We start from the raw sequence: 26,890 nt of genomic DNA on the forward strand, positions 1-26,890 counted from the left end.
AAGCATTGTTTATGCCAGAGATAACCAAAGGTGATGAAGAATTGAGGGAGCCTGGGGAGTCTTTCAGGGGAAACAGGCTCCATCTCCCTTTCCCACCAGGAGCCCCAGGTAAACCTTTTGGTGGGAAACAGACTTTCTGATTGATCGTGGAGCCACTCATTTTTTGAACACTTGATTAAGTTAACCCCAAAAGGCAAAATGGTGTAGAGAGTCTCCAAAAAGCTTCTCCAAAAGCTTTTTGCAGTCTCTAGCCTGTCAGATTGGGGCCACCAACTTAAAACACAGTTTGTTTGCACGGCAGAGTGCCCAGTCCCACGGCTGGGGTGAGATTTGTTAACTAAATTGGATGCTACAGTGGCTTTCACACCTGGATGACTGGAAATCATGATATCCTGTGCCTTGCAGGTGGCCCTCTGTCAAGGAATGGAGGAGTCCACCAACAGCATTCCTGAAGACATCTTTCTTTGGGATCATGGGCTGATGGAGGCTCAGGAAGAGCCAGGACTACTGGACCAGTAAAGATGACGCCGAAGCTGGATACTCAAAACTCTGAGCTTAAGGCGATATGCCTGAAAGGTGCAAGCAAAACAGGTATCCAGCCTTTGATAACTGCCTTTTTCGAATACCAGCTTATTCTCCCTTGTCAGTCACCATATAATACTCCCATCCTGCCTGTTAAAAAGCTCTGCACTGAGGAGTACTGGTTTGTTCAGGACCTAAGAGCCATACATTAGATAGTGGAAGACGTTTACCCTGTAGACTACCTTATCTAGAGACTTCCATCAGTTCACGGTGTTAGACTTAAGAAACATTTTTCTGTATTCATTTGAATCCTGAGTCTCAGGAATTATGTTTTTGAATCCAGTTTGACAGTATTGCATCCTCAAGGATTTAAAAACTCCCCCACAATATTTGAGGACCTGCTGGCTAAGGATTTAAGAGCTCCAGCTCTAGGAGCAAGTGCTGCTTCCTTAATCGCTAGGAAGATGAAGGAGAACTCAAAAACACTGTGACTACTTTGAACTTTCTGGCTGAATGAGGTTATAAAGTCTCAAAAAAAGGCCCAGATGTCCCAAACTGTGCTGAAATACCTTGGATTTGAACTGAAAAGGGGCCAAAGGAATTTGCTTCCAGATCACAGTGAGGCAGTAGCCAGAGTGGCACTGCCCACCACCAAAAGACAGTTTTGTGGGTTTCTGGGAATGGCAGGATTCTTCCACATTTGGATTGCAAACTTTGGGCTAAGAGCTAACTGTATGAGGCCCTAAAAGAGGCTGACTGTGATCCCTTAGAAGAGAGAGAATGTCAAAAGGCCTTACAGACAATTAAGGAAAAAAGTACGACTGCTCCTCTTATGAGGTTGACAGATTTGAAAGAGCCATTTGATCTCTTTGTCTTTGAGAGGCAAGGAGTGGGGCTGGGGGCACTGATCCAGAATCTGGGGAATACAAAACACCCAGGAGACTATTCCTCAAAGACTTTGGGCATTGTAACTCAGGATGGCCAACATGTTTGAGAGCCATAGCTGCTACTTGTGATTTGTTGCAAAGGCAGAGAAATTTATTCTAGGAAAGTCAACCATGGTGCATACATCCCACTGTGTATTGCCACTTTGGGAACAAAAGTGTGGATACTGGCTTACTTCAGGCTGCTTAGGAAGATATATGGCAATTTTGCTTGATAGTCCAAATGTGACTCTAAAGACTGTGCCCTCTTTCAACCCAGCCATGTTTTTCCCCACTCCTTTGGAGGGGCCATGCATGATTATTTGCAGATCTCTGAGCAGGTATACTCTAGCCACCTGGACCTGGCCAATGTTCCCTTTGGAGATCTGGACTTGGAGATAGACTATGATGGAAGTATTCAAGGACCATGGAAACAAGATGGCTAGATATGTGGTGGTAAGCTTGCAAGAGATCCTAGAAGCAGAAGCTTTGCTAGCAGGTACCTTGGCTCAGAAGGCTGAAATGATCACCCTCACTCTATTTTTTACATCTCGGCGAAAGTAAGAAGGTTAACATCTATACGGACTCAAAATACTCCTTTTTGGTTGTGCATGCACATGGGGCAATTTGGAAAGAGAGGACGGCTCACCTCTGAAAAGAAATCCAACATGTGCCAGATGTTTTGAAACTGCTAGATGAAGTGCTCAAGCCAAAGGAGGTGGCAATTATGCATTGCCTGAGACATCAGAGATCTGACTAGTTTCAAAAACATAAAAAGCTGACCAAGCTGCTAAAGCAACTTCCAGGACAAAAACTCCTCCAGTTATGGCTCTGATCCCAAGTATACATCTGACCCAATTTAGCCTGAAATGCTAAACGCACCTGAGGAGCTTAAAATTTCACAAGAATGGGGGTTTGATGCTACTCATCTAGAATCTGGGGCTTGGCTGGTGAATGACTAAGGAATGGTTTTAATTCCTGAACATCTAATGGAGGAAATAATTGGATCAATACACCAGGGCACCCAGTATGGGCGTGATGCCACCCTCCAGTGGATACAGGACCACCTCAAAGGACTAAACATGCAGAGGACAATTTAAAGAATCACACGAAAATGTATGATTTGTGTTAAAAATAATTCCAAGACTGGGCCTCTCCTAGCCCACATTGAAGTCCAAGCCAGAGGGGAAAGCCTGGGAGAAGACTGGCAAATAGACTTTACAGTCCTGCCCAAAGCAAAAGGAAAGTTTTGCTACCTGCTGGTGATGGTAGACACCTTTACAGGTTGGGTAGAAACATGCCCTTGCCAGACTGAAGAAGTTTCAGATGTAGTAAAGGTTTGCTTAAGGAGATAATTCCTAGATTTGGGCTACCCAGCTAAATTCAGAGTGCCAGCAGAGGCACCTTTATTGCTAATGTTACTCAGGAGGTATCTAAACAACTTGGAATAAAATGGGATTTGCATGAATCTTGGAGGCTTCAGTCAACCGGAAAGATGGAAAAGATGAAAGACACTTTAAAGAGAACTACAACTAAAATCTGTTGCAAACCTAACTTAAAATGGGATAGAGTATTCCTGTTTGCACTGCTTAGAATTAGAGTGGCCCCTAGAAGCAGGCTCCAATTGAGTACTTATGAAGTACTGTGTAGGAGGCCCATCCTCTATTCTGAGTGGGTAGGTAGACAGATACCTGATCAAAAGGTAAAATAACTAGACACTATGCTATGTACATTCTTATTATTTTTAAGTGTTATTAATAAATTTGCTACTAATCTATTTTTCGACAAACGTTACCCTCCACCATATTAGACCTGGAGACTGGGTATTCCTAAAAACTTGGAAGGATGCACACCTGGAGAACCAACTCCAGACCTGGTGGGTGGGGCCTTACCAGGTTCTGCAAATAACCTGGTTCACTTCTATTAAATTAACAGGAGTCAAGCTGTGGATCCATCACATGAGTGAAGCTGCCTCCTGACTCGACTATAAATCTACAGTCATCCCCATTTACAAAAAAAAAATAAGACATCTACAGCCCTAGCAGAAAGTCAGTTCTTCTGCAAGTCTGAACTGGGGGCTCTGGTTAAAATCAAAGAAAGTATCTTAGATAAGTAATGAATGACTCATACCAATTCATAATAATATTTGTAATTGGTTAGAGTATTTTTCTGATTATTTGCTTATGTCCCTTTGCTTGCTTCCTGATTTAACCATTTATCTGAGTGTATGGTAGGCAAACTTGTTATTTGTCATGATATTAATAGGAGATACTTAACCCTGTTCTAACTTAATCCTTGTAATAATGGGGTTAGTACCAAAGGTTAGGGTCACCAGTGTTTTCCCATAAGCTGTTGGCCCTGAGTATGCTGATGGCTCTTGTAATTATCATCTCACTGGTGTCTGCTGCCTCCTAGAAAGAAAATAATTATGTTGCCTCAGAGTATAGCCAGAGGTGAAAATTTAAGTGGTTGTTGGATATATCGTATCATCTCTCAAACTATTCATGAACAAAATCTCCCTTCAATGGTCCTCATAATTGATTTTGATATTGCACTGGACCCCATGACCGCCTATAATCTTTTGCCTTCAAACATCACATTCCAAATCCAGAGATTTAGGGGACCTCAAAATATTCCAATCCCTTGCTTCATTCTGTTTGAGGTGGCTTCCATTTCAGGAAAAGTTACTATTGGTCCATTGCAGTCCCTTGCATTTCTCATGAGAAAATGTGATGCCCCCAAATCACCTGAAATGTACAATTGACAAATGTGTAAGGGCTAAAAATAACATCCATTCTGGAGAGCCAAACAAGTTAGATATCATGTAAACAAACTATGGAAGTCTTGCAATGGCTCTCGCCTCTGGCTTGATAATGTAATTTCTGAACTCCCCAAAAGTGAAAGCATCAATGACTACCTGGGAGGTAAAGCTGGTGCTACTCCAGGATATATTTGTTGTATAGCGAGTGACTCACCAACATGAGGATGGGCACATTGCTTAGATAGCTAGCAAATTGAAGGGTCATGCCTGCTGGGATACTTTATAACCCCTCTTTCCATGCACAGCCCAGAGAACATCACTTCCCTCCCTAAATCAAACCCTAACCTTTAGAGAGATGTTGGCAGGGTATGAGGACAATATAAGATAAAGTATTCTTGGCATATTCATACCAAGATTAGAGTGTGTCAATATAGATATGATTCATAACGTTGCCACAACTGGACAAACTGCCGAGGACATGGCTAAAAGTACTGTGGTCCAATAAACATCTTTGGATTCAATGACTTGAGTGGTCCTCAATTACAGAGTAGCCCTTGATTTCTTAGTGGCAAAATGAGAGTATGTGTAGGGGCTCATACCATGTGCTGAATGATATAAATACCTCTAGAGAAATTGAAACGTATGTCAAAAGGCTACTTGGTTGCAGGATGCAGGTAAAGCGGACCTGTTCCAGGACTTAGTTTCCTGGTTGCCATCTGGGAAAAAAAGGACTCTTTTGGGGATTGCTACAAGATTGCATTTTGATCATCATTCTTATTGTAATCTGTTAATTCTCAAATGTTTGTCTACGTGCTGTGACAAAGCAGAGGGATGTAGTGTGTTCATAATACAAAATACTGATATTAGGTCTGGGACTCAGGAATTCTTTGAAATGATAGTCTTTCTCTCCTCTAATCCTGAAAGGCTAACATCATCAACCACACTCAGCAGGAATTAGCCAGAGCCGTCATCACCCCTGTTCCCCTCATGATTGAGGAATATGGAAGAAAGGAGGGGAATGAAACCAAGCAGATTCCTATGGGGGCTTCCCGGGTATAAGGCCCTCTGCATCCCGTTTCTCATTTGTAGAAAAATCTTTGGTCCCTTAGGCCTTCCAAGCTTCAAAAAGCAGACTTGAGCAGTTAAAAATTGGACAAGTGAGAAAATGCAGAAACAAAGAAAAAGAAGTCAAGCAAGTGAAGTAATAATAGCTTGAACAACAGTTCAGCCATAAAACAGTCACAGGACTCCTAGTTTCTCCCCAGCAGATATAGATAACAATGTGGTGCATATCCTTGAGTTGTTTTTACAGAAATCAGGACCCCATGGGATGGAAAGTGCTGACCACAGTCAGGGACACCCAGACAGTTGAAACCAGAAGAGTGATGACCAAGATGCCAGAAATCTCTCTTTGTTGCTTAAGACCCAACCAATCAGAAGAACCCCTGAGCTGATCATGCATTTAAGATATTTACCCTAAATTTTAATCGTTGAAAATCCTTACCTGGCTGGGAAAACTGGACAGGTACATGTAGAAGAATGAAATTAGAACAGTCCCTAACACCATACACAAAAATAAACTCAAAATGGATTAAAGACCTAAATGTAAGGCCAGAAGCTATCAAACTTTTAGAGGAAACCATAGGCAGAACACTCTGAGATAAATCACAGCAAGATCCTTTTTGACCCACCTCCTAGAGAAATGGAAATAAAAACAAAAATAAACAAATGGCACCTAATGAAACTTAAAAGCTTTTCCACAGCAAAGGAAACCATAAACAAGACCAAAGCACAACCCACAGAATGGGAGAAAATATTTGCAAATGAAGCAACTGACAAAGGATTAATCTCCAAAACATACAAGCAATTCATGCAGCTCAAAATCAAAAAAACAAACAACCCAATCCAAAAATGGGCAGAAGACCTAGACATTTCTCCAAAGAAGATATACAGATTGCAAACAAACAAATGAAAGAATGCTCAACATCATTAATCATTAGAGAAATGAACATCAACACTACAATGAGATATCATCTCACACCAGTCAGAATGGCCAACAAAAAATCTAGAAACAATAAATGCTGGAGAGGGTGTGGAGAAAAGGGAGCCCTCTTGCACTGTTGGTGGGAATGTAAATGGATACAGCCACTATGGAGGTTCCTTAAAAAATTAAAAATAGAACTACCATATGAGCCGGCAATCCCACTAGTGGGCATATACCCTGAGAAAACCATAATTCAAAAAGAGTCACATACCAAAATGTTCACTGCAGCTCTATTTACAATAGCCAGGACGTGGAAGCAACCTAAGCGTCCATCAACAGATGAATGGATAAAGAACACGTGGCACATGTATACAATGGAATATTACTCAGCCATAAAAAGAAACAAAACTGAGTTATTTGTAGTGAGTTGGATGGACCTAGAGTCTGTCATACAGAGTGATGTAAGTCAGAAAGAGAAAAACAAATACTGTATGCTAACACATATATATGCAATCTAAGAAAAAAAATTGTCGTGAAGAACCTAGGGGCAAGATGGGAATAAAGACACAGCCTACTAGAGAATGGACTTGAGGATATGGGGAGGGGGAAGGGTAAGCTGGGACAAAGTGAGAGAGTAGCATGGACATATATACACTACCAAACGTAAAATAGATAGCTAGTGGGAAGCAGCCGCATAGCACAGGGAGATCAGCTCGGTGCTTTGTGACCACCTAGAGGGGTCGGATATGGAGGATGGGAGGGAGGGAGACGCAAGAGGGAAGAGATATGGGAACATATGTATATGTATAACTGATTCACTTTGTTATAAAGCAGAAACACACCATTGTAAAGCAATTATACTCCAATAAAAATGTTTAAAAAAAAGTCATGTACCAAAACGTTCATTGCAGCTCTATTTACAATAGCCAGGACATGGAAGCAACCTAAGTGTCCATCAACAGATGAATGCATAAAGAAGATGTGGCACATATATATAATGGAATATTACTCAGCCATAAAAAGGAAAGAAACTGAGTTATTTTTAGTGAGGTGGATGGACCTAGAGACTGTCATACAGAGGGAAGTAAGTCAGAAAGAGAAAAACAAATACTGTATGCTAACACATATATATGGAATTAAAAAAAAAGAAAATGGTGAGAAGAACCTAGGGGCAAGAAGAACCTAGGGGCAAGATGGGAATAAAGATGCAGACCTACTAGAGAATGGACGTGAGGATATGGGGAGGGGGAAGGGTAAGCTGGGACAAAGTGAGAGAGTAGCAAGGACATATATACACTACCAAACGTAAAACAGGCAGCTAGTGGGAAGCAGCCGCACAGCACAGGGAGATCAGCTCAGTGTTTTGTGACCAACTAGAGGGGTGGGATAGGGAGGGTGGAAGGGAGAGAGATGCAAGAGGGAAGAGATATGGGGACATATGTATATGTATAACTGATTCACTTTGTTATAAAGCAGAAACTGACACACCATTTTAAAGCAAGTATACTCTAATAAAGAAGTTAAAAAAAGAAAAAAAAAACCTTTACCTGAAAGCCACGGGGGAGTTGGGGTCCTTTGAGGATTAGCTACCTATTGTATTGTTATACATTTCCTTTTAGTGAAAAGGAAAAAGCTTCAGGAGATGATAGCAGAGGAACCAAAGTATAGCAGCACAAGGCAACAAGGGGATGAGAACATAAGACAAGAGGAGTACTTGGTGATGCTTGGATAGGGATTTCATTCAATGGCTAAGAATAGAAGGTATTTTTAAATTAGGAAAATACAACCTAACACTTGCCAGGTCATTCTGACACACAAATTAACTGACATTTCCAAGTGGTATCTAGCCAAATACGAATATCTATGAGGATGTATATCACAAGGGGATTCCTATCTAATTGTATATCCATGGTTGTTTTAGGTTCTAACAAAATCCTCCCATGTGTGGAAAACACAGAACGGAGTAGACTGTCAATAACCTACATAAGAGTGGATATGGGGAGGCTAGGGATTGGATGGGTTCAGGCTCAGAGAAAATTTATGGGTAGGATGAAGGAGGTACAGGGAATTCATTATTAATACAGGGAGCCAGATACAGGGCTAAAGAATGTGGGAAAGCTCACAAAAGTGGTGAAACTCAGGGGTGGGTATCAAGAAGAGATGGGGATAAAGAATACAGGTATAGGAATAACTTGGTCCAGGACACATGTCTAGTGTCAGTACTAGCAGTTAGAAGCAGACAGATGTGGGCTCATGTCTATGCTCTTAACTACTGTGGTGTACCACTTCCCTCAAACAAAGGATGAGTTCAGGTTTGATTCAATACCCCAGCTCTAACACTTGTAAGCCATGAATTTGAAAAAATGCTTTACCTATACTGAGCATCAGTATTCCTATTTTGAATGAGAATTAATCTTCTAGCTTCAGAGAAGATGAATTTTCATTTCACTCAAGTATTTTTTCCCTTATAATCATTTCATTCCCTGGTCTAACAAGCTCAGGGTTCTGTTCATACACCAGAGTTGTGCATGAACACTGGCTTATTTCAGAGCAAGAGTAACAACTCATTGGTAAGGTTATAAACCAGAAATGCAGTATTCAAATATACATATTTGGGGTTGCTGGTATCATTATGTTGGCCTGAAGCAGCACATTCTCTTCAGCTTTGACTGACCTACATCGGACGCTAGGTTGCAAGATAGGTTTGTCTTATCTAATTAACCCTGAATTGGCACAGTCAAAGGAAGGATTAAGATTTTTATTGACACCAAGCTTGATGCTTTCCTTTGTTCTGTAGAGCCCAGTCAGCCATTGGTATCTCATGCTTGTGCCAGGATGCCCTCTCCTGGACAGTGTTAGAATGAGCACAGATAATGTTTGCTTCTGATTCACCTCTGCTTCCAAGGCTGAATACACATCTGATTTAATATATATTTAAGGTAAAGAAAGTTAATTTCTAATGCTCTTCTGCACATCTCATACCTCTGCATCAATTGAGAGGTTGTTTTGAGTTGGTCCATAAAATCAAGTTAAAGAGAGAAGCCTTATTTTAGCCTTCAATTTAAATGCACTGATTTATTGAATACTTATTTCTAAATAACATGCAAGAGGGGGAGGGGGGAAGATGGCGGAAGAGTAAGACACGGAGATCACCTTCCTCCCCACAAATACATCAGAAATACATCTACACGTGGAACAACTCCTACAGAACACCTACTGAACGCTGGCAGAAGACCTCAGACCTCCCAAAAGGCAAGAAACTCCCCACGTACCTGGGTAGGGCAAAAGAAAAAAGAATAAACAGAGACAAAAGGATAGGGACAGGACCTGCACTAGTGGGAGGGAGCTGTGAAGGAGGAAAGGTTTCCACACACTAGGAAGCCCCTTTGTGGGCGGAGACTACAGGTGGCGGAGCGGGGAAAGCTTCGGAGAGCACAGCAACAGGGGTGCGGAGGGCAAAGCAGAGAGATTCCCACACAGAGGATCGGTGCCGACCGGCACTCACCAGAGAGGCTTGTCTGCTCACCCATGTGGCAGGCAGGGCTGAGAGCTGCGGCTCGGGCTTCCGGTGGAGCGCAGGGAGAGGACTGGGGTTGGCGGCATGAACACAGCCTGCAGGGGTTTAATGCACCATGGCTAACCGGGAGGGAGTCCGGGGAAAAGTCTGGAGCTGTCGGAAGAGGCAAGAGACTTTTTCTTCCCTCTTTGTTTCCTGGTGCACGAGGAGATGGGATTAAGAGCGCTGCTTAAAGGAGCTCCAGAGATGGGCGTGAGACGCTAAGGCTGCTGCTAGAGTCACCAAGAAGCCTGGGTTCGAGCACAGATCACTCTCCACACCTCCCCTCCCAGGAGCCTGTGTAGCCCGCCATTGCCAGGGTCCCGGTGTCCAGGGACAACTTCCCCAGGAGAACGCACGGCACGCCTCAGGCTGATGCAACCTAACGCCGGCCTCTGCCGCTGCAGGCTCTTCCTGCATCCGTACCCCTCCCTTCCCTCAGCCTGAGTGAGCCAGAGCCTCTGAAGCAGCTGCTCCTTTAACCCCGCCCTGTCTAAGCCTGAACAGAAGCCCTCAGGCGACCTACACCCACAGGCGGGGCTAAATCCAAAACTGAGCCCCGGGAGCTCGTGAACAAAGAAGAGAAAGGGAAATCTCTCCCAGCAGCCTCAGGAGCAGTGCCTTAAATCTCCACCGTCAACTTGATGTACCCTGCATTTGTGGAATACATGAATAGACAACGAATCATCCCACATTGAGGAGGTGGACTTTGACAGCAAGATTTATTAGTTTTTCCCCTTTTCCTCTTTTTGTCAGTGTGTGTGTATGCTTCTGGGTGAGATTTTGTCTGTATAGCTTTGCTTTCACCATTTGTCCTAGGGTTCTATCCGTCCGTTTGTTTTCTTTATCTTTAAAAATATATTTTTGTTAATAATTATTTTTATTTTAATAACTTTATTTTCTTTTCTTTCTTACTTTCTACTTTTTCTCCCTTTTATTCTGAGCCGTGTGGATGAAAGGCTCTTGGTGCTCCAGCCAGGAGTCAGTGCTGAGCCTCTGAGGTGGGAGAGCCAACTTCAGGACACTGGTCCACAAGAGACCTCCCAGCTCCACGTAATATCAAACGGCAAAAATCTCCCAGAGATCTCCATCTCAACACCAACACCCAGCTTCACTCAATGACCAGAAAACTACAGTGCTGGACACCCTATGCCAAACAACTAGCAAGACAGGAACACAATCCCACCCATTAGCAGAGAGGCTGCCGAAAATCATAATAAGTCCAGAGACACCCCAAAACACACCACCAGACGTGGACCTGCCCACCAGAAAGACAAGATCCAGCCTCATCCACCAGAACACAGGCACTAGTCCCCTCCACCAGGAAGCCAACACAAGCCACTGAACCAACTTTAGCCACTGGGGACAGACACCAAAAACAATGGGAACTACAAATCGGCAGCCTGCAAAAAGGAGACCCCAAACACAGTAAGATAAGCAAAATGAGAAGACAGAAAATCACACAGCAGATGAAGGAGCAAGAAAAAAACCCACCAGACCTAACAAATGAAGAGGAAATAGGCCGTCTACCTGAAAAAGAATTCAGAATAATGATAGTAAAGATGATCCAAAATCTTGGAAATAGAATAGAGAAAATGCAAGAAACATATAACAAGGACGTATAAGAACTGAAGATGAAACAAGCAATGATGAACAACACAATAAATGAAATTAAAAATACTCTAGAAGGGATCAATAGCAGAATAACTGAGGCAGAAGAACGGACAAGTGACCTGGAAGATAAAATAGTGGAAATAACTACTGCAGAGCAGAATAAAGAAAAAAGAATGAAAAAAAACTGAGGACAGTTTCAGAGACCTCTGGGACAACATTAAACGCACCAACATTCGAATTACAGGGGTTCCAGAAGAAGAAGAGAAAAAGAAAGGGACTGAGAAAATATTTGAAGAGATTATAGTTGAAAACTTCCCTAATATGGGAAAGGAAATAGTTAATCAAGTCCAGGAAGCACAGAGAGTCTCATACAGGATAAATCCAAGGAGAAACACGCCAAGACACATATTAATCAAACTGTCAAAAATTAAATACAAAGAAAACATATTAAAAGCAGCAAGGGAAAAACAACAATAACACACAAGGGAATCCCCATAAGGTTAACAGCTGACCTTTCAGTAGAAACTCTGCAAGCCAGAAGGCACTGGCAGGACATATATTTAAAGTGATGAAGGAGAGAAACCTACAACCAAGATTACTCTACCCAGCAAGAATCTCATTCAGATTTGATGGAGAAATTAAAACCTTTACAGACAAGCAAAAGCTGAGAGAGAGTTCAGCACCACCAAACCAGCTTTACAACAAATGCTAAAGGATCTTCTCTAGGCAAGAAACACGAGAGAAGGTGAAGACCTACAATAACAAACCCAAAACAATTAAGAAAATGGGAATAGGAACATACATATCGATAATTACCTTAAATGTAAATGAATTAAATGCTCCACCAAAAGACACAGACTGGCTGAATGGATACTAAAACAAGACCCATATATATGCTGTCTAGAAGAGACCCACTTCAGACGTAGAGACACATACAGACTGAATGTGAGGGGATGGAAAAAGATATTCTATGTAAATGGAAACCAAAAGAAAACTGGAGTAGCAATTCTCATATTAGACAAAGTAGACTTTATAATAAAGACTATTAGAAGAGACAAAGAAGGACACTACATAATGATCAAGGGATCGATCCAAGAAGATATAACAACTGTAAATATTTATGCACCCAACATAGCACCTCAATATATAAGGCAAATACTAACAGCCATAAAAGGGGAAATCGACAGTAACACATTCATAGTAGGGGACTTTAACACCCCACTTTCACCAGTAGACAGATCATCCAAAATGAAAATAAATAAGGAAACACAAGTTTTAAATGATACATTAAGCAAGATGGACTTAATTGATATTTATAGGACATTGCATCCGAAAACAAAAGAATACATATTTTTCTCAAGTGCTCATGGAACATTCTCCAGGGGAGATCATATCTTGGGTCACATATAAAGCCTTGGTAAATTTAAGAAAATTGAAATTGTATCAAGTATCTTTTCCGACCACAACGCTATGAGGCTAGATATTTATTACAGGAAAAGATCTGTAAAAAATACAAATACATGGAGGCTAAACAATACACTACTTAATAACGAAGTGATCACTGAAGAAATCAAAAAATACCTAGAAACAAATGACAATGGAGACACGACGACCCAAAACCTATGGGATGCAGCAAAAGCAGTTCTAAGAGGGAAGTTTATAGCAATGCAATCCTACCTTAAGAAACAGGAAACATCTCGAATAAACAACCTAACCTTGCACCTAAAGCAATTAGACAAAGAAGAACAAAAAAACCCCAAAGTTAGCAGAAGGAAAGAAATCATAAAGATCAGATCAGATATAAATGAAAAAGAAATGAAGGAAACGATAGCAAAGATCAATAAAACTAAAAGCTGGTTCTTTGAGAAGATAAACAAAATTGATAAACCATTAGCCAGACTCATCGAGAAAAAAAGGGAGAAGACTCAAATCAATAGAATTAGAAATGAAAAAGGAGAAGTAACAACTGACACTGCAGAAATACAAAAGATCATGAGAGATTACTACAAGCAACTCTATGCCAATAAAATGGAAACCTGGAAGAAATGGACAAATTCTTAGAAATGCACAACCTGCCAAGACTGAATCAGGAAGAAATAGAAAATATGAACAGACCAATCACAAGCACTGAAATTGAAACTGTGATTAAAAATCTTCCAACAAAGAAAAGCCCAGGACCAGATGGCTTCACAGGCGAATTCTATCAAACATTTAGAGAAGAGCTAACACCTACCCTTCTCAAAGTCTTCCAAAATATAGCAGAGGGAGGAACACTCCCAAACTCCTTCTACGAGGCCACCATCACCCTGATACCAAAACCAGACAAGGGTGTCACAAAGAAAGAAAACTAGAGGCCAATATCACTGATGAACATAGATGCAAAAAACCTCAACAAAATACTAGCAAAGAGAATCCAACAGCACATTGAAAGGATCATACACCATGATCAAGGGTGGTTTATTCCAGGAATGCAAGTATTCTTCAGTATACGCAAATCAATGTGATACACCATATTAACAAATTGAAGGAGAAAAACCATATGGTCATCTCAATAGATGCAGAGAAAGCTTTTGACAAAATTCAACACCAATTTATGATAAAAACCCTCCAGAAAGTAGGCATAGAGGGAACTTACCTCAACATAATAAAGGCCATATATGATAAACCCACAGCCAACATCATCCTCAATGGTGAAAAGCTGAAAGCATTTCCACTAAGATCAGGAACAAGACAAGGTTGCCCACGCTCACCCCTCTTATTCAACATAGTTTTGGAAGTTTTAGCCCCTGCAATCAGAAAAGAAAAGGAAACCAAATGGGAAAAGGAGAAGTAAAGCTGTCATTGTTTGCAGATGACATGATACTATACATAGAGAATCCTAAAGATGTTACCAGAAAACTACTGGAGCTAATCAATGAAGTTGGCAAAATAGCAGGATACAAAATTAATGCACAGAAATCTCTGGCATTCCTATACAGTAAGGATGAAAAATCTGAAAGTGAAATCAAGAAAACACTAGCATTTACCCTTGCAACAAAAGAATAAAATATCTAGGAATAAACCTACCTATGGAGACAAAAGACCTGTACGCAGAAAATTATAAGACACTGATGAAAGAAATTAAAGATGATACAAATAGATGGAGAGATATACCATGCTCTTGGATTGGAAGAATCAACATTGTGAAAATGACTCTACTACCCAAAGCAATCTACAGATTCAATGCAATCCCTATCAAACTACCAATGGCATTTTTCACAGAACTAGAACAAAGTATTTCACAATTTGTATGGAAACACAAAATACCCTGAATAACCAAAGCAATCTTGAGAACGAAAAAAGGAGCTGGAGGAGTCAGGTTCCCTGACTTCAGACTATACTACAAAGCTACAGTCATCAAGACACTATGGTACTGGCACAAAAACAGAAATATAGATCAATGGAACAGGATAGAAAGCCCAGAGATAAACCTGTGCACACATGGTCACCTTATCTTTGATAAACGAGGCAGGAATGTACAGTGGAGAAAGGACAGCCTCTTCAATAAGTGGTGCTGGGAAAACTGGACAGGTACATGTAAAAGAATGTATTAGAACACTCCCTAACACCATACACACAAATAAACTCAAAATGGATTAGAGACCTAAATGTAAGGCCAGAAACTATCAAACTCTTAAAGGAAAACATAGGCAGAACACTCTATGAGATAATTCACAGCAAGATCCTTTTTGACCCACCTCCTAGAGAAATGGAAATAAAAACAAAAATAAACAAATGGGATCTAATGAAACGTCAAAGCTTTTGCACAGCAAAGGAAACCATAAACAAGACCAAAAGACAACACTCAGAATGGGAGAAAATAGTTACAAGTGAAGCAACTGACAAAGGATTAATCTGCAAAATTTACAAGCAGCCCATACAGCTCAATAGCAAAAAAACAAACAACCCAGGGCTTCCCTGGTGGCGCAGTGGTTGAGAGTCCGCCTGCTAATGCAGGGGACACGGGTTCGAGCCCTGGTCTGGGAAGATCCCACATGCCGCGGAGCAACTGGACCCATGAGCCACAACTACTGAGCCTGCGTGTCTGGAGCCTGTGCTCCACGCAACAAGAGAGGCCGCGACAGTGAGAGGCCTGCGCACCATGATGAAGAGTGGCCCCCGCTCGCCACAACTAGAGAAAGCCCTCGTGCAGAAATGAAGACCCAACACAGACAAAAATAAATTAAAAAAAATTAAAAAACAAAACAAAAAAACCAAACAACCCATCCAAAAATGGGCAGAAGACCTAAACAGACATTTCTCCAAAGAAGATATACAGACTGCCAACAAACACATGAAAGAATGCTCAACATCATTAATCATTAGAGAAATGCAAATCAAAACTACAATGAGATATCATCTCACACCAGTCAGAATGGCCATCATCAAAAAATCTAGAAACAATAAATGCTGGAGAGGGTGTGGAGAAAAGGGAACACACTTGCACTGCTGGTGGGAATGTGAATTGGTACAGCTACTATGGAGAACAGTATGGAGGTTCCTTAAAAAACTACAAATAGAACTACCATATGAGTCAGCAATCCCACTACTGGGCATATACCCTGAGAAAACCATAATTCAAAAAGAGTCATGTACCAAAATGTTCATTGCAGCTCTATTTACAATAGCCCGGAGATGGAAACAACCTAAGCGTCCATCATTGGATGAATGGATAAAGAAGATGTGGCACATATATACAATGGAATACTACTCAGCCATAAAAAGAAACGAAATTGAGCTATTTGTAATGAGGTGGGTAGACCTAGAGTCTGTTATACAGAGTGAAGTATGTCAGAAAGAGAAAGACAAATACCGTATGCTAACACATATATATGGAATTTAAGAAAAAATGTCATGGAGAACCTAGGATTAAGACAGGAATAAAGACACAGACCTACTAGAGAACCGACTTGAGGATATGTGGAGGGGGAAGGGTAAGCTGTGACAAAGCGAGAGAGAGGCATGGACATATATACACTACCAAACTTAAGGTAGACAGCTAGTGGGAAGCAGCCGCATAGCACAGGGAGATCAGCTGGGTGCTTTCTGACCTCCGGGAGGGGTGGGATAGGGAGGGTGGGAGGGAGGGAGACGCAAGAGGGAAAAGATATGGGAACATATGTATAGGTATAACTGATTCACTTTGTTATAAAGCAGAAACTAACACAGCATTGTAAAGCAATTATTCTCCAATAAAGATGTAAAAATAAATAGTAAATATCAAATAAATAAATAAATAAATAACATGGAAGTGATCCAGTACAGAGAAACATAGCTCATATATTAAAATCTAAAAGGCAGAGCTCATCATTTGGACAAGGTGATTACTGACCCAAATTTCGAAAGCTAGATATGAATCTGTATGGAATGAAATTCCTTTTACTGGGCTGAGGGTATAACATGTTCACAGGCATTGGTGCAAGAAATTACCCTGTATATTTCAGCAACCACAAGCAGTTTTACATAGAATATATCATTTAAGATTGGGGAGCAGGTAGCAAGCTTTTAGAAGTTCCTAGCTTCTCCTGAGGTGCAAGAGAAGTAGAATCCTCTGGAAAGGGCGTAGAAGTAAAAATTAGATTATTTCTGTATTGATTCTAGTTCATTAACCCCTGCCCTGACATTGGCTCCTGGTCTGAGGGAAACGATTAAGGATGTCTGTCTCAGTCTTAACCCCTCCCAGAAGCAAAAACAGCAGTGATGGTAATAACAATGCTGTTTCAGCACCTAGTATGTTTCCTTACTGGTCCGTTTTTATACAGTATCTCAATTATGAGAGCTACCCAGAGATAGGTATTATTCCTATTTTATGCTTGAAAAATTGAGTATGAAACAATTTGTTCAAGTTTACACAGTGAGTATGTAACCAAGCTGGCTTGCAAACTCAAGCCTTTTCAGCTTCAAAGCCCATGTCTTGTCACATGTCCTAAAGCGTGATGCCCCACAACCCATGAGAAGCCCATTAGGACACACCAGGGGATAAGCCAAACAGAAAAGTTTTCCTCCTTTCTAAGAAATGGGATTTTAGGTTGGGAAGTTTATGTTCAGAAAGATTTAAAGGAGATGCACTGCTCTACTCAAGTCTCTGGGGTCCTTCTCTTACAATGTAAAGCAGAATGAGGGAAAAACCTGCACTATCTCATTTGTAGGTAATAGCCACTTGTCTTTTTTTTTTTGCGTGACGCGGGCCTCTCACTGTTGTGGCCTCTCCCGTTGCGGAGCACAGGCTCCAAACGCGCTGGCCCAGCAGCCATGGCTCACGGGCCCAGCTGCTCTGCGGCATGTGGGATCTTCCCGGACCGGGGCACGAACCCGTGTCCCCTGCATCGGCAGGCAGATTCTCAACCACTGCGCCACCAGGAAAGCCCCCACTTGTCTGTCTTGAAGTTAATTCAGGACTCTACCACCATCTCCAAGTGCTGTAAGGATATCAAACTTCCTTAGAGACTGACAGCCAGGCTGAGCTCTAATCCCAAGAAGATTCTTCATCCCTCCTCTAGAAAAGCCTTTCTGATTTCTACTTGGTGTCCTTAGACTAGCTGTAGACTACAGGGAGGTTGGAGAACAAGCAAGAGCAGGACTTGGACCCAAGGGATCATGATTCAAATAAGAAGTCTCCCCTACATAGATCCAGACCTCTATGGACCAACCCTGACATGCTGCAGATAACTGTTCAGTTTTAGAATCTGTGTCCATTCTGTGGGACAAAGCCTGCTATTTTCCTTCTCCACTGAGATGGTGGGAAGGTTAGAAATGAAATTCCCTTTACCCATGAACAGAATGCTTATAAGTGACAGGCCTCAGAGGCATTTGCAGAGCCCCAGGTTCTTGTTGACACTACCCATCCCAGGTAAGAGCATCTTACAAGGAGAATCTAGAAAAGGAGTAAAAGTCATCAGTAAGCATTCCCAACTCATAAGGAAGAACAGACTTGGGACTCCTGGGCATCCAACTTTAGATCATGATCCTGTATAAGTCTCCAAGACCCAAAAGGAAGGAATTCTCTTGGAAGGTGACTTAGAAAGGGTGGAGTCCACATAGAGTCACACACAAGGAGGCTGAAGAGGACTCTAGTTCACTAGCCAATACAGGATCCACCAAAATACCTCCAGGTGCTTTAAAAAGGCATGATATTTTATTTTTATTTAACATAGCCAGGCACCGTGCTAGCATAAGTGTTACAACAGAGAATGAGATAAACATGTTCCCTACTCTCATGAAACTTATATTCTGTTCAGGGAAACACGCAGGTAAGCAGGCAATCCATATTACTATTTGTGTGCAGTACAAAGACAGGCCTGTTTAGGGTGATACCTAAGCTGTGGCAATGTGCCATGTATAAGGACTAGCCAGGAGAGGAAGATTTGTCCAAACCCATACAACACCAAGAGAACCCTGATGTAAACCATGGACTTTGGGTGTAGTTTGCATCTATGTGGTCCACTTGTAACAAATGTACTGCTCTCTTGGGAGATATTGGTGATGAAGGCAACTATGCATGTGTGGGGATGGGGAATATATAGGAAGTTTGTACCCTCTGCTCATTTTTGCTATGAACCTAAAACTGCTCTAAAATATAAAGTATGTATTACATTCAAGGGCCTTCTACTTCAATAAAACTTCTATGAGTCCACAAAGCAATCTACAGATTTAATCTGATCCTTATCAAATTACCCATGACATTTTTCACAGAACTACAACTAGTAATCTTAAAATATATATATGGAACCATAACAGACCCAGAATTGCCAAAGCAATCCTGAGGAAAAAGAACAAAGCAGGAGGCATAACCCTCCCAGACTTCAGACAATATTACAAGCTAGAGTAATCAAAACAGTGTGGCAATGGCACCAAAACAGACATATGGATCAATGGAACAGTATAGAGAGCCCAGAAATAAACCCACACCCCAACGGTCAACTAATCTTCAAAAAAGGAGGCAAGAATATACAATGGGGAAAAGACAGTCTCTTCAATAAGTGGTGCTGGGAAAGCTGCACAGCCACATGTAAATCAATCAAGTTAGAACACTCCATCATGTCACCCAAATATAAACTCAAAATGGCTTAAAGACTTAAATATAAGACACGACACCATAAAACTCCTAGAAGAGAACATACGGAAAACATTCTCTGACACAAATCATAGCAATATTTTCTTAAGTTAGTCTCCCAAGGCAATAAAAATAAAAGCAAAAATAAACAAATGGGACCTAATCAAACTTATAAGCTTTTGCAAGCAAAGGAAACCATAAACAAAATGAAAAGATAACCTACAGACTGGGAGAAAATATTTGCAAATAATGCAATCAACGAGGGCTCAATTTCCAAAATATACAAACAGATCATACAACTCAATAACAAAAAAATACCAACCCAGTCAAAAAATAGACATCCTCCAAAGAAGACACAGCCATGGCCAATAAGCACATGAAAATATGCTCATCATCACTAATCACTAGAGAAATGCAAATCAAAACTGCAGTGAGGTACCACCTCACACCAGTCAGAATGGCTGTCATTAAAAAGTCTACAAATAGCAAACACTGGAGAGGGTGTGGAGAGTAGGGAACCCTCCTACACTATTGGTGGGACTATAAATTGGTGCAGCCACTATGGAAAATTGTATGGAGGTTCCTCAAAAAACTAAAAGTAGAGTTGCCATATGATCTAGCACTCCCATTCCTGGACACCTATCTGGACAGTACTCTATTCAAAAAGAAACATGTGCACCACAATGTTCATAGCAGCACTATTCACAATAGCCAAGACATGGAAGCCATCTAAACGTTCACTGATATATATATATATACACACACATATATATATAATGGAATACTACTCAGCCATAAAAAAGACTGAAATAATGTCATTTGCAGCAACATGGATGAACCTAGAGATTATCATACCGAGGTAAGTCACAAAGAGAAAGATAAATACCATATGATATCACTTATATGTGGTATCTAAAATATGGCACAAATGAACTTATCTACAAAACAGAAACGGACTCACAGATATAGAGAACAGACTTGAGGTTGCCAAGAGGGAGGGTAAATTGAGGAGGGATTGAGTGGGAGTCTGGGATTAGGTGATGCACAATATTATACATAGATGGATAAACAAGGAGGTCCTACTGTATAGCGCAGGGAACTATACTCAATATCCTGTAATAAAACATAATGGAAAAGAACGTGAAAAATAATATACATATACATGTATATATATGTATATATATACACATATATATGTACCTGGATCACTTTGCTGTACAGCAGAAATTAACACAACATTGTAAATCAACTACACTTGCATAAAATGAATTAAAAAAAACTTCTATGGGTCCAGTGGTGTGAAGCATGTTGAGATATCCCTTCTAAGGTGAAGGATAAGTTGGTGCATCTGGCCTCTTATAAAACCAAAAAAAAAAACCACAATGCCTAGTGGCCTTCTTTGGGGGGCTTAAGAGGCAACATATTCCTCATTTGGGTGTGTTACTCCAGCCCACTTACTGAGTGACGCTCAAAGCTTCTAGTTTTGACTGGGGCCTGGCAATAGAATCTGCAGCAGTCTCAGGCTGCTGAACAAGCTCCCTTGCCACCTGGGCCATAGGATCCAATGATGCTTGAAGTATCAGTGGCAGATAGGCATGCTGATTGGAGCCTTTGGCAGGCACCTATAGATGAATTGCAGTAGAGGGACTTAGGATTTTGGAGTAAAGCCCTGACGTCTTTTGTGGATTACTACTCTCCACTTAAGAAATAGCTCTTGGCCTACTACTGGGCCTTAGTAGAGGCTGAATGCTTGAGCATGGGCCATCAAGTGACCATGTGATTGGAGCTTCCCTTCCTAACCTGGGTTTTATCTGACTCACCAAGCCATTAAGTGGAGCTTGAACAGCAGGACTCCATCAAAGAGAAGTGGTACACATGTGATCAGACCCAAGCAGGTCCCGAAGGCACAAGTTACATGAAGTGGCCCCAATGCCCACTGTCTGCACTCCTGCTACACTTTCTCCATACTTACAGCTATGACCTCATGAGGAGTCCCCTAGGATCAGTTTACAGAGGAACCTAAGACTTGGACCTAGTTTATAGCAGGTTCTGTACAATATACAGGTACCACCCAAAAATGGATGCTGCATCCTATAATCCCTTTCTGGGCCATCCCTAAAGGAAAGTGCTGAAGAAAAATCCCTCTGTGGGCAGAACTCTGATCAGCACAGCTGCTTGTTTTCTTTTGCTTGGAAGGAGAAATGGCCAGAGGTGCAATTATATACTGACTCATGGGCTGTGGCCAATGGTTTGGCTGGATGGTCAGGGACTTGGAAGGAACATAATGAGAAAATTGGTAACAAGAAAATTTAGGGAAAATGAGAGACTTCTCAGGAAGGGCAAAAAAATGAAGATGTGCCCCATGTGAATGCTCATCAAAGGATGACCTCAGCAGAGGAGGATTTAAAAGTCAGGTGGATAGGATGACCTGCCCTATAGATATTAATCAGTCTCTTTTCCTAGCCACCCCTGTCATTGCCCAATGGAGTCATGAACAAAGTGGCCATGGTGCCAGGGATGGAGGTTATGTATGACCTCAGTAATATGGACTCACCAAGGCCAAACTGGCTATGGTCACTGCTGACTGCCCAATCTGGCAGTAGCAGAGATGAACACCAAGTCTCCAATATGGCACCATTCCCCAAGGTGACGAGCCAGCTACCGTGCGACAGGTTGATTACACTAGACTGCTTCCATCATGGAAGGGGCAGTGTTTTGTTCTTATTGGAATAGACATTCTGGATATGGTTTTCCCTTCCCTGCATGCAATGCTTCTTCCAAACTTATCTGTGGACATATAGAATGCCTTATCCACCATCATGGTATTCCATGGTTTCTGACAGGAACTCAGTTCACAGCAAATGAAGTACAGTAATGGGTCCCTGCTCATGGAATTCACTAGTGTTACCATGTTTCCCACCACCCTGAAGCAGCTGGATTTATAGGACAATGGAATGGCCTTTTGAAGGCTCAGTTACAATACCAGCTAGTTAGCAATACCTTGCAAGCCTGCAGAAGGTTCTCCAGAAGGCTGCGTATTCTCTGAATCAGCATCCAATATATGGTACTATTTCTCCCATAGCCAGGATTCACAGGTCTAGGAATGAAGGAATAAAATGGGAGTGAGCTACTAGCAAAATTTTTGCTGTTTCCACAACCTTATGCCTTGTTGACCTAGAAGTCTTAGTTTCAATGCCTTGTTGACCTAGAAGTCTTAGTTTCAAAGCTTCTACCAGGAGACACAATGATTCCATTGAACTGAAAGTTAAGATTGCCACCCAGTCACTTTGAGCTCATGTCTGAATCAAAAGGTAAAGTAGGGAATTACTCTGTGGGCTGGTAAGATTGATCTTTACTACCGAGGGGAAATTGGTCTACTACTTCACAATGGAAGTAAGGAAGAAGGTATCTGGATATACAGGAGATTCCTTAGGTATTACCATGCCCTGTGATTAAGGTCAATGGAAAACTCCAACAACCCAATTCAGGCAGGACTACTAATCGACCATATTATTCAGGAATAAAGATTTGGGTCACTCTACTAAGTAAAGAACAATGACAAGTTGAGGTGCTTGCTGAAGGTAAAGGTAATACAGAACGAATAGTGGAAGAAGGTAGTTAGAAATACCAGCTATAACCACACCACGATGCTAGTCAATTTAGAAGGACAAAACTAAGGAACTACTGAAACAGAAGATATAGTGTCAAAGAACTGTTACTTTGTGGATCAGAACCAACTTACTAAAGAATCTTTACTAAAATGCATTGTGAGGGCTTCCCTGGTGGTGCAGTGGTTGGGGGTCCGCCTGCCAATGCAGGGGACACGGGTTCATGCCCCGGTCCGGGAGGATCCCACATGCCGCAGAGTGGCTGGGCCCGTGAGCCATGGCCGCTGAGCCTGCGCGTCCGGAGCCTGTGCTCCGTAGCGGGAGAGGCTGCAACAGTGAGAGGCCCGCGTACCGCAAAAAATAAATAAATAAATAAAATAAAATGCATTGTGAGAACAACCAGTTAGGGGGCTGTGTCTTTGGATTTGAATGCTACAGAATGCAAGCATATGTTTGTGTTGATACAGCACCTGCAATTCACTATTGAACAATGAGACAGCTGTTTGTGATCCAGACACATGGGAGGTTATTTCTGAGGGAACAGCCAGCTTGGTGGACTGGATAAAGCCACTACTATAAAGAGTGTTTATCCTGAGGAGGGGAACTTCCCAACTCCCCCTATAAATGCCAAAATGGAACACCCCAGAGAAGCAGCTGATATGCTTTGCATGCAAACCATGTGGGATCGGCTTTATGTTGACCAGGATATTCACCTCCTGAATATGTCCATTAGCCAGGTATGGTAAATGCTGTAATTAAGGGGGCCCCTCTTGCATACGTATCTCATGTAACTTTACTCCTACAAAATTAAACAATGATTTGTTCTCTCAGCTTCCTTGTATGGATCTGACTAATACCAAGAACATTAGAGTAATTAAGAAAATGGGGAGAGACAAAGGGGAGTGTCAAGGAACTCTAGCAGAGTGAAACTTTAGGTGACTGAGAAACAGAATAAATAAAGTGGACAATGATGGAGTAAAACAAAGGTGTTAATGCAGCACTACCAGAGATTGGATAGACCTAAAGGGCCCCAAGCACATCTCTTCTATTTACCCCAGTTTGGAAGAATTTAAAGAGCTGGAAGGCAAAGATTATAATGAAAACTCTGACCAGGAAATGCAAGGGGCAATGATTTGCCAGATTAATCAAGGCATAGATTTATAGATTTGAAACTGAGCAGGACCCACTGGGACTTCCAGATACAAGTTCTTCAATGCCCCCTGCTTGTTTGAAAAAAAAAAAAAAACCTTCCTAGACCTTCTGAATTCCAAAGAGCAGCCTTGAGCAGTTAGTAATTAGAGAAGTGAGAAAATCCAGAAAAACGAGAAACAGTTAAGCAAGAAAAGTAATAATTTGAACAACCAGTCAACCATAAAGCGGTCACAGGACTTCCACCATAAAACAGTCACAGGACTCCTAGCTTCTCCCCAAGGGATATAGCTAACAATCTGATGCATATGCTTCAGTCATTTTGCAGAAACCAGGACCCCACCAGGTGGAAAATGCTGACCACAGCCATGGAGACCCCATCAATTGGGAGCAAGAAGAGTGATGCTCAAGACCCATAAATATCTCTTTGTTGCTTAAGACCCAACTAATCAGAAGAACCCATGAGTTGATCATGCACTTAAGACCCTTACCCTTAATTTTGTTCTTTAAAAACCCTTGCCTGAAAGTCATTGGAGAGATTGGGGCCTTTAAGCATTAGCTGCTTATTCTTGCTTGGTGCTCTGCAAATAAACACTGTAGTTTCCTTTATCACAAGCCAGTGTCAGTAGATTGGCTTTGCTGTGTGTCAGGTGAGTGAAACTGAGATCCATTTAGTAACAATTTTGGTGACCACAAAGGCACTACCATCCTGAGTGGGCATCTTGCCCATGGCACATTGGCCCCTGGCTAGTGGCAGTTCTCAAGTTCTGTCCAGAAGATGCCCGAGCACCTTTGTCTCATGGACAGCACCAAGTGCTTGCTGCCACCAGACATCATTGGCCCATGATGCTTTTGATTTTGTGGTGAAGGAAACAAAGCACTTGCTGGCTGAGATGCCTCTGTTAAGTAGTAGAGCTCACAGGCACTGGCACCAGGGTATTTTTCGCTTAGTCACTTGGCTCTGTCTGTGATGGGACATTGATTTTGCTGGGATTATTCCCTATTGCACTAAGCAATCTGTAACCCTGAGAGACCTCATTGTATTTGCTTGCTTGCTTGATATTTGACAGCATCAGCCGTGAACAACTAAAAATGAGTACTCAGAGCTCTGTTCCACCTTGTAGCCCACTAGGGTGTATTTTGAAGAATTGGGAATTTTAGTTATGCACCAATGAAAAGAAATAAGATGGTGTTCTCTTGTAACACTACTTGGCCTCAGTTCTCCTCAGGATCTGGAGCCCCTAATGGCTCTCTAAATTGTAACACCATCTTTCAACTAGAACTATTTTGTGAAATGGGAGGAAAATGGAGTGAAGTTTCTTATATACAGGCTTTTATTACGTTGCATCAAAGGGGGACTATTCAGAGAAAATGTAACATGCATACAATTATGATACAAAAAAATTCCTTCCAATAAGGAGATATTAAAAGTTTTACCCAATTCTCAGGAATTGAGAGATGAACAAATTCAACAAACAAATGATCCTACAGCACTGCCACTGTTGCATGGAGAACAGAATGGGGAAGCAGGGGCCAGGGACCTTGATCCCATAGTGCTGACACACTCCTACCAACTCTGGTGGGAGCTGAAGGAAGAGAAAACAACCTGGAGGAGAGAGGGACGATCTCTCCCTCCTGTACCTGACAGGGCACCCAATTCAGCCAGGGAGCCACTCTTGTTCAGGTAGGGCAATTCCCACTGAGGCAGATTCCCATTGGAGGAATAAATACCCAAGATCAGGCAGCAGGATCTGTGTGGAGACACTCTCCTACCCCCCTTTATTTTCACTCTCCCTTTTCACATCAGACTTGTTTAATTGGAAAAATATGCCAACTTTTTGGAATGACCCTACCAGGATAGGAAATTTATTCTCCATCTCTGCCACCCACAACTCAAGTAGGGCTATGTTCAAAGTGTACTAACTACCCTGTTGACTGAGGAAGAGAGAGATGGTGCTAGAAAAGGCTAATGAAGAGGCAGATACACTGCATGTTACTGCCTGGCAATCCTATCTGAGCACCAGCAGCAAATGCAATTCCCACCACAGATCCAGGGTGGGACATGAATGACCTAGAAGATAAGGCTTGAGTTGAGCATTATGGAGAGGGCATCCTGGTAGGGCTCTGAAAGCAAGTGCCGAAGCAGAAGTTTCAATAAGGTGTAAGGGGTGTGCCCATGGCCACCAGAAAATCCCTCAGATTTGACGCATATTGCAATATACAGGTGTGGATAAAGATAACCTGAGGAATTTCAAGTTAGTTAATCAGACCCTTTGTGGCTCAGAGAACCCCAGATATCCAGCAAGAGTTGAAGAGAGAAGTTGTTTTTGATCTCTGAATATCTCATTTGGTGGAACTTGTTTTCAAAAAGACAATCCACAGAATGGGAGAAAATATTTGCAAACAATGCAACTAACAAGGGATTAGTCTCCAAAATTTACAAACAGCTCAAGAAAACAAACAACCCAATCCAAAAATGGGCAGAAGACCTAAATAGACATTTCTCCAAAGAAGACATACAGATGGCCAACAGGCACATGAAAAGATGCTCAACATCACTAATTATTAGAGAAATGCAAATCAAAACTACAATGAGATATCACCTCACACCAGTCCGAATGGCCATAATCAAAAAATCTACAAACGATAAATGCCGGAGGGGGTGTGGAGAAAAGGGAACC

The 26,890-nt window shown here is 41.7% G+C and overlaps 1 pseudogene; it reads left to right on the forward strand.

Moving 5' to 3' along the window:
* Positions 1–521: 521 nt before the first annotated feature.
* LOC132526502 (olfactory receptor 52M1-like) overlaps positions 522–26,890 on the forward strand; it is a 33,279-nt pseudogene continuing 6,910 nt past the window's right edge.

The sequence above is a fragment of the Lagenorhynchus albirostris genome, chromosome 9, assembly GCF_949774975.1.
Source record: "Lagenorhynchus albirostris chromosome 9, mLagAlb1.1, whole genome shotgun sequence".
NCBI classification, from domain to species: Eukaryota; Metazoa; Chordata; class Mammalia; order Artiodactyla; family Delphinidae; genus Lagenorhynchus; species Lagenorhynchus albirostris.